Source organism: Quercus suber, unplaced genomic scaffold, assembly GCF_002906115.3.
Source record: "Quercus suber isolate HL8 unplaced genomic scaffold, Cork oak 2.0 scaffold_532, whole genome shotgun sequence".
Lineage (NCBI taxonomy): Eukaryota > Viridiplantae > Streptophyta > Magnoliopsida > Fagales > Fagaceae > Quercus > Quercus suber.
Window position 1 is genome coordinate 120,311 of NW_027069980.1, and position 8,379 is coordinate 128,689.

Here is an 8,379-nt window from a genome sequence, read left to right on the forward strand (position 1 = left end):
CTTTATACTTTTGATATGATTGTATGTTTGTGATAACCTAGAATTGCTTAAATTGACTAAGTTAATCACTTGGCTAATTAACTAGGTTAATCCAATTGTGGTTTAAGGGGTCCAAAATCCTATCACATTCCAACAATTGTTCCTTCATGGCTTGGCTCTGATGCCAATTGTTACAAACCCAATTGGTTTTGTTGGTTACTTCAAGAGAACCAAGACCTCCTAATTGATAATTGAACTACTTTAAGGGAGTCCAGACCTCCAAACTGAATACTCGTTTTTTGCTTTTTACCTTTTATGTACAATCTTTAAAAGTTTAATTTTTCTTACTTTTTTGAAGTACAAGTATACTTAATCACACTTTCAGCAAAAAGTTAAATAAATTATTCCCAAACAAACACATCAAATGTAAGTAATAAAATTATTTGTTAGTCTAGGGATTAAGTGGGATCGTAACCACATCAATTTTAATTATAATATGAATATCTCTCCCTTTCGTAATATTTTCAAAAGAATTTGAAAGTGTGACATTTTTTCGAAGGGGTTTAGATCACTGTGTAATTATTACTTTTGTGAAATATAAAAATTTTAATTATAAAAAAAAAATTAAAAGAAGTAAATAGGAAAAAATATATTTTTGGGAAATAAGAAGGTAAGAGGTTAAAAAATAATTTATCATCTTAACTTTTACATTCAAGGAGTGGTAATTACACCCATTCAAATCCTTTTGGAATAGTTTCATTCATAGTAACCATACACATGGTTATCGGTATCCCAATCCGGATCTTAGGATCTTAGGATCCTAAGATTTGACATCCTTAAACCATCCTAGATCTCACTAGGATTTCTACTAAGATCAAATCCGTGTGGGATCCCGATTTAGATTTTAGGATCATATAGGATCCTGATCCCATCGTAGTACTAAAGATCCTTGATATAAAGAAAAAAAAATTTCTTTTTTTGGGCCTTCAAATGGAGCCCAAATGCCTCAAATTGATTTGTTTTTTAATGCAATAAATAGATTAGCCCAGTGATGCTAGCCCAAATTGATAAATCTTTAAATATAAACTTCCAAATTTTTTTTTTTTGTTTTTTGTTTTGGTTGTGGCTAAGTGACAATGATAAAGAAGTTCATACTATTAGTGATGAATCTGAGTTTAGTGATAGCCAATGAGAATGAAGTGAATGAACCACCAAATGCAATATTAAGAGATTTTGATGATTATCTAATGAATTATGCAGGCCATGTTAGAAATCAACACTAACTCTCTTGTCTCTAAAACTTCTAGAACGTCTCACACATTCTCTAGAACATTCTCTTGCATTCCGGGTTTCTCTATGAGATGTCTCTCTTTAGTTCTCTAGAGACTTCTATGTAGAAGTAAAACTAAGCCACATGTTTATAGAATAGTCTAGAAGCTTGATAAATAAAGTATTTAAAAAGGAAGATGCTAGAAGCTTCAAGTTGGTTTCCTAACCAACATACACCTAGTATAAATAGATGTGGTGGTATGTGAAGTAGAGCGAGTGTGAGACTAGTGAGAGACTCCTAGAGTGTGAGACTAGTGAGAAGTGTGAAGTGAAGAGTGTCATAAAACACCAAGTGAAAGAAGTTGTATGAGGTGAAGTGTGTGCCATAGGTAACAAGTGTGTAGAGTGAAATAAAGTCAAGAGCTAGTGTGTGTAGGTGTCTAGAAGTGAGGTGTGTGCAAGTATATTTGGTGAGTAAGTGCCGTGTTTGTAGTGCACCAGTGTCAGTGTATAAGTGTCGAGCATCAGTGCTTGTAAAGTGTTGTAATTCAAAGAGTTAAGTTTTTAATAAAAGCTCTCTTGTTCAGTCATTTGTTCAACAATCTAGTATCAGAACTTCCGCTAACTCAACAGGCCATATATGGCTGCTAACAATGGCGATAATGTTGCTTATAATGATCAACCTTACTTTGAGGAACTCAACCAAGATAAACAAAACTTTGGTCTTGATGATTGAGTGTGTTTATGGAGTTGTTTGAAACATTGTTATTTGCTTTATTTTGTTTATTGAGACATTATGCATGCTTTAAGTTGTTTAACTTAGATCCTAGTAATTATGATTTGTAACTTTTGAATTTTGAACTTTATTTATGTATATGTAATTTGGTACTTTACTTTTTATTAGCAATTTTACTAATTTGAATAAATTTTTTTTTTCAAATATTTCTTTAATATATATTATGAATTATAATTATGGGTATTTTTTAGTTTTTTATTTAATTGGAAAGTAGGATCATACAATTTTCGTGCCAATCTTACGATCTGATCCCTGAACCCTCTCACCAATCCCATATAAGATATCTTGATCCTGATAATCTTGACCATACATACAGTTTGTTTGAACTTAGAAGTATGTGATTAAATAATCAAATTTATCATTTTTCAATAACTTAAACTTCTAAGAGAATTGATAAGTTATCATGATTAAATAATTAAATTTACTATTTCTCAATAACTTAAACTTTTAAGAAAATCAGTAATTTAATATAGTTTTACAAACCTTACCTTTTCAAGCCACGTGAACTTCTTATCCAACAGAATAATGTCAACAATGGTCTTCCCCTCCTTGTTCGTAGTCCCTTTTTCAACTCTCTTATCACCTGCAAGCAATTCCAATACTTTGTATCTACTCTTGATGGCAGCAAGATGTATAGCCGTGTTTCCTTCGTCGTTTTCTTGCTCATTTATGAGATCCTGAAAAGCTAAAGATGAGAGCAATATTTTCACCGCATTTGTACTTCCACTCTCCGCCGCAAGATGAAGAGCTGTCCTACCTCTGTTGTCTAACAATTCACAAGTATACGGAAATTTTTTAATGATTGCGCTCATCACATCACAATGTCCTCTCTTGGCTGAAATGTGAAGAGCAGACATGCCTTGTTTGTCCCTCTCGTAAGCAAGGGAAGTATTATCATTTTCCAAAAATAGTTTGACAACTTCCAAACTGCCAAAATATGCAGCATAATGCAGAGGAGTCCAGCCAAAGTCATTAGCTTTCATAATTGCGTTCGGAAATTTGTCCAACATCTTGCGCACAAAATCTGCAAAGGACAGAGAATCATGTTGTTAAGAATTAGCTATACCCATTCCAAAGCCTAGGCTCATAGACAATATCTTGTTTTTAGAGGATGAGAACCTCGAGTCTACTCAAATATAATTTTCATTCATTTCCGTAGTTCCCCATCCATTCCTTTTAGGAACTAGTGGGTTCCTAACACAAAGATAAGGTAAAGATCATAAGAATAGCAACTCGTTTTAATCTAATTAGTTTCTAGCCCAAATCCGATCTAGTTCGAAATCCTACTAGATCAAATCTAGATCCAATTGAACTGACCCGTTTGTCAGGACTCAAAGTCTGTCTATATTATAAAAGAAACGTAGAAAAACCCTGTAACAGTATGATAGAACAAAAAGAGAGAGCGAGTATACATCCCTAAGGGAGATGGATTACCTGCTCTGGTAATGTCGAGTGTGCGTGTTTGCAGTTGTGGGGATCCAAAAATGTTCAAGCAGGTTTGTATATTCAGCCACCTTTCATCTTTGCGAATGGTTTTAAACCGACTTGCTGTATGAAATAGCCAAGAATAGCTGATGTTACCCGAAAACAAAACATTAAAGTAACTAACACTAAAGTGTATATAGGAGAGGAAAGTATTGCAAGTTTTCTCATACCATCATAAAATATCAACTTTGTTAATGACAGATTTGGCTTCCTATTTTCATAATTTGGTGTGCGCCAGTGGTTTTTTCTTTTTTTATATGGCGTGTGAGGGTAATTAGTAATTACAACATAATAGACAAATTTCTATTAATTTTTTTTAGCCAACAAAAAATAAGAGAAATTACACTTTATCCTTTAAACTATACACATTTTATACTTACACACTAAATTATGAGAATGCATATTTACCCTCCTAAACTATACCATTTTTTTACACTTATTCTCCCAAACTATAGAATCCATATTTTACCCCTTTAAACTATACCCATTTTACATTTACCCTATAAATTATAAGAATGTATACTTACTTCCCTAAACTATTATTTATAGGATGTAGTGCAAAGTGTTAATACGAGTAATAGTTTAGGGGGTAAGTCTACATTCTCATAGTTTAGGAGGCAAACGTTATGTAGATAATAGATTAGGAGGGTAAAATGTAATTTCCCTCAAAATATAACACATAAAAGGACATTTCTGGTTGAAAGGCATACGTTATGTCCAAAACTAGAAAGTTGAATATTACTCCAAGACACAAGTTAGGAGCATTCACATTAGTGCTTAAAAAAAAAAGGTATCACATTTTAGCTAACAAAGTCAAAAATTCACTCATATCAGTTCATAGAAAGTTACGTAAAAATATATGGTTACTATAGTAACTGTGTAAATTTACATTGACAATATTCATTTTGCATTTAGCTTTTTTATTTTTTCTTTTTACATAACTCGAGGATGAGAGAAGATAGTGAATGGTGGTTGTTTTGCAAGAAGAAAAAAAAAATTAAAAAATCAAGAAGAAAATAGATATTTTAATGAAATGTATTGTAAAATAAATAATTTTGATGTGGGGTGTTTTAATTAGTATATAAAATAGAAAAAAGTAGATAAGTTCTTATGCTAAAATATATAAAATTTTTGCATAAACTAATGTGAATGCTCAACACATTGTAGAGCATTCGCATTAGCTTGTGCAAAAATTTATGTCTATTTTAATATAAGAATTTATTTTTTCTATTTTATATAATCACTTTTCAAAAACATCTGCATCAAATTAATTATCTATTTTACACTATATTTTATTAAAATATTATTTTTTTATCAAATTTTTATTAAATTTCAACAGATCTCAATATGAGTAAAGAAATATTAAAAAAAATAGATTTGCATTTGAATAGTTGTGTATATTTATAAGGTTATTGTAGCTCATGACATCTTATTTTATAAAAGTTTACATGAACTTATGTGAGTATTTTTGAGGTTGCAAGTAGAAAATTTATCACTTATGCGGTATTATATATGGGGACTTTAATCAATCGGATGCTATTTATTATTTGATCTGTAAACTTATCTTTTATGCATTATTTTAAACTACAAAAATTTTAATTTTAACAATTGATTGATGACATGACTATTAATCTTTGATTACCTTGAAATTTTGTAAGTATGAAGAATATATGAAGATAATGTAATCTAACGGTAGATTTGTTAATATTCGCATCCAATTAAAAAATATTGAGCGGTGTAATATTGCTTAGAGTTACACTAGGTGTAATTTGAGCACAATCTATATATATATATATATATATTGTATGTATGTAATTATATAGCAAAAGAAAACGTCTAGGGAGATCGTTGAAGATATATACTCACAAATTTCTACGCACATGACTGCAGCATGCAAGACATTCATGTTGTTCCTTCCTCGTCGGGAGCATTCTTGAATTTCTAGGATACGAGGGCAAATTTCAAAAAATCCTCGATCCACTGCCAGGAAGAGTGGGGATTCGCCCAGCATATATCATTTGTTAATTAAAGTCAACCCGGGGTCTTCCGTAATTAGCACACCACAATGTCATAATGACCGTGTTTTACAGCAAGATGCAGTGCTGTGTCTGCTCCACATTTTTTGCTCTTAGTAGCACCGTTTTCACTTCAGCACCTTGGTATATTGCACGAGTTTATCTAGAAGCAATGACAAATAAAATCTCCTAAGCTTGCTGCAATATGCAGTGCTGTGTTGCCCTTGAAATTTGTTGTATACAAAGGTGAATGTGGCGAAAGCGAATTGAGGACAATTTCCATAATCTGTACTTCCCAGATTTTGCTGCCGCGTGAAGAATAGTAATTGCCCCTGTACGGGTGTCCACTGATCAAGACTAATTAAACCCCATCCCCAATTTCTCCATGGAAACTGTTAATATTCCCAGAAATTGCAGCATCGAACAATTAGCAGTATTCATTGCTAGTTTCTTTTGAATCTAACCAGTGGCTTTGTTTCACAAAGATAGCTATAAACTGTACTCTGTATATATTGGCAAACGGCAAATCAATATATTGGTTCAAATAATAATAAATTATATGGGTTTATTTATTTATTTATTTTTTTTTTTTTTTTTTGATGAGTTTATGTCTTGGTCAAATCACTTGAATTGGATAAGGTCTGTAAGGAGATTTAACGTGACATGTTCACACTTATTATACGAAGCCAGCTAAGAAAAAGATAAAACGGTAAAATTTAAAATGCCTCCACTTTCCTCGAGTTCATTTTCTTATAAATTAACATAGACATCGGTGTCTTTTGTGCCAAACAGCCTACCTTTTAACCTTAAGAATCTCAAATCCTCGATATAAATGAGTAACATAAATCTAGTATGCATCGGGGTTTGTATAAATTTCTTCCATGGCTCTCTTTAAAAATAAATCACACGTGGTCAATATCACATCTACAAACATTTGAATAATTGCATGAACACTACCGCATACCTTTTGTACGATAGTCATTTTACAAGTATAAGTGTTTGTAGGGTGTTAAGGGTTAGGACTGGGGTTCGAGTCTCCAGGATGGGGTTTCGTACACATATACGCTTAGATTAAGCTAGAGTAGAATTTCTATCTTGTATTTAAAAAAAAAAAAAATTGCATGGACATTTGAATCAGGCAAAAAGGGTTAGTAGTTGTGAAACTAGGAATTTATCATTAGAATTTAGAATAGAGTTGAGTGGAAATTGTGATGATTATATATAATATATGGTTGGGTTCAGGTTACACTTGGTATTATGACTTTAAACAATGTTACACCACCTAATATTTTTTAATTGGATGCAAATTTTGGCAAATTTACCGTTAGATTACATTATCTTCGTATATTTTTCATGCTTGCAAAATTTCAAGGTGATCAAAGATTAATAGACTGTCATCAATCAACTCAATAAAAGTGGACTATGGTGACGAAACCTTTCGTCACAATATGTCCTTATTTCGTCACCGAATACATATGGTGACGAAACAACATTCGTCACCTAAGCTCCATCACAGAATGTATTGGTGACGAAAATGTTTCGTCACCAATAAAAAAATGGTAGGTGACGAAATTTTTTTATCACCAATAAAAAATGATAGCTAACGAAAGTTTTTCGTCACCTAATATTTTCGTCACTAAACCTTATTTTTAGTGACAGAATATTTCGTCACCAAATGTATTTTTTTTTTTCCAATTTCAATAGATTAGGTGACGAAGTTTTGCGTCACCAATTTTTTATTTATTTATTTTTATTTTATAATTTCAATAGATCAGGTGACGAATTATTTCATCACCAATTTCTGCTTATAGTCAGATATGGCGACATAAATTATCATCACCAATTTTATTTTATTTATTAATATTCTTTACATTTACTTGCCATTATATTAACATGTTCATTTCTAACCAAATCCATTAAAAAAAATTAAAAATTAAAAAAATACATTCATTTCTAACCAAATCCATTAAAAAAAAAATCCATAAAATCTAAAATTGTAATAAAGATGTTCACAAAGTTACAACCATTTATATACAAATGATGTCTTAGCTTCCAAAGTTTATAGAAAATTATTTGAGTTCAAGTAGTCCCACAAAAGCTATCTTTCTGCCACCAATCCCATATCTGCACAAGTATAAACGAAAATATATTAATAACAAACTAGACTGCAAACCTATATTCCTGATAAGATGTACTACAAAAAAAAAAAAAAAAGGATTATTATTAGTAAGACAATGCAGAAAATGTCCACAGAATACTTAATAACAAACTAGACAAAATAATCATAATGCAACATCATATGAAGCCAAATTGTCAAAGAAAGAAGACCCACAACATTCTCATCAAATAAAAACCAAACCTACATTACAAACCATGGAGAAATCATAAAGAATGCAGGAAAAATCCCAATTTAAAACAAAACAAATAAAGTGAAATCCAAAACAAAAACCCAGACACCATCATAAACACAAACCCACCCACCACAACGAATAAAAAAGTCCAGCCAACACTATTTAAAAAAAAACAACAAAACAACAACAACTAGCCACCACCATAAACAAAAAACCAACTACCACCATTAAACAAAAAACATAGTCACCACCAATAACACAAAAACCTAGCCACTACCATAAACAAAAAACCTAACCATCACAATAAACAAAAAACTCAACCACCACCATAAACAAAAAAACCCAACAACCACCATTTAACAAAAAGCACAGGCACCACCATTAAACAAAAAACCCACCACCACCATTAAACAAAAAACCCAACCATCACAATAAACAAAAAACTCACCACCAACATTAAACAAAAAACCCACAACCACCACTA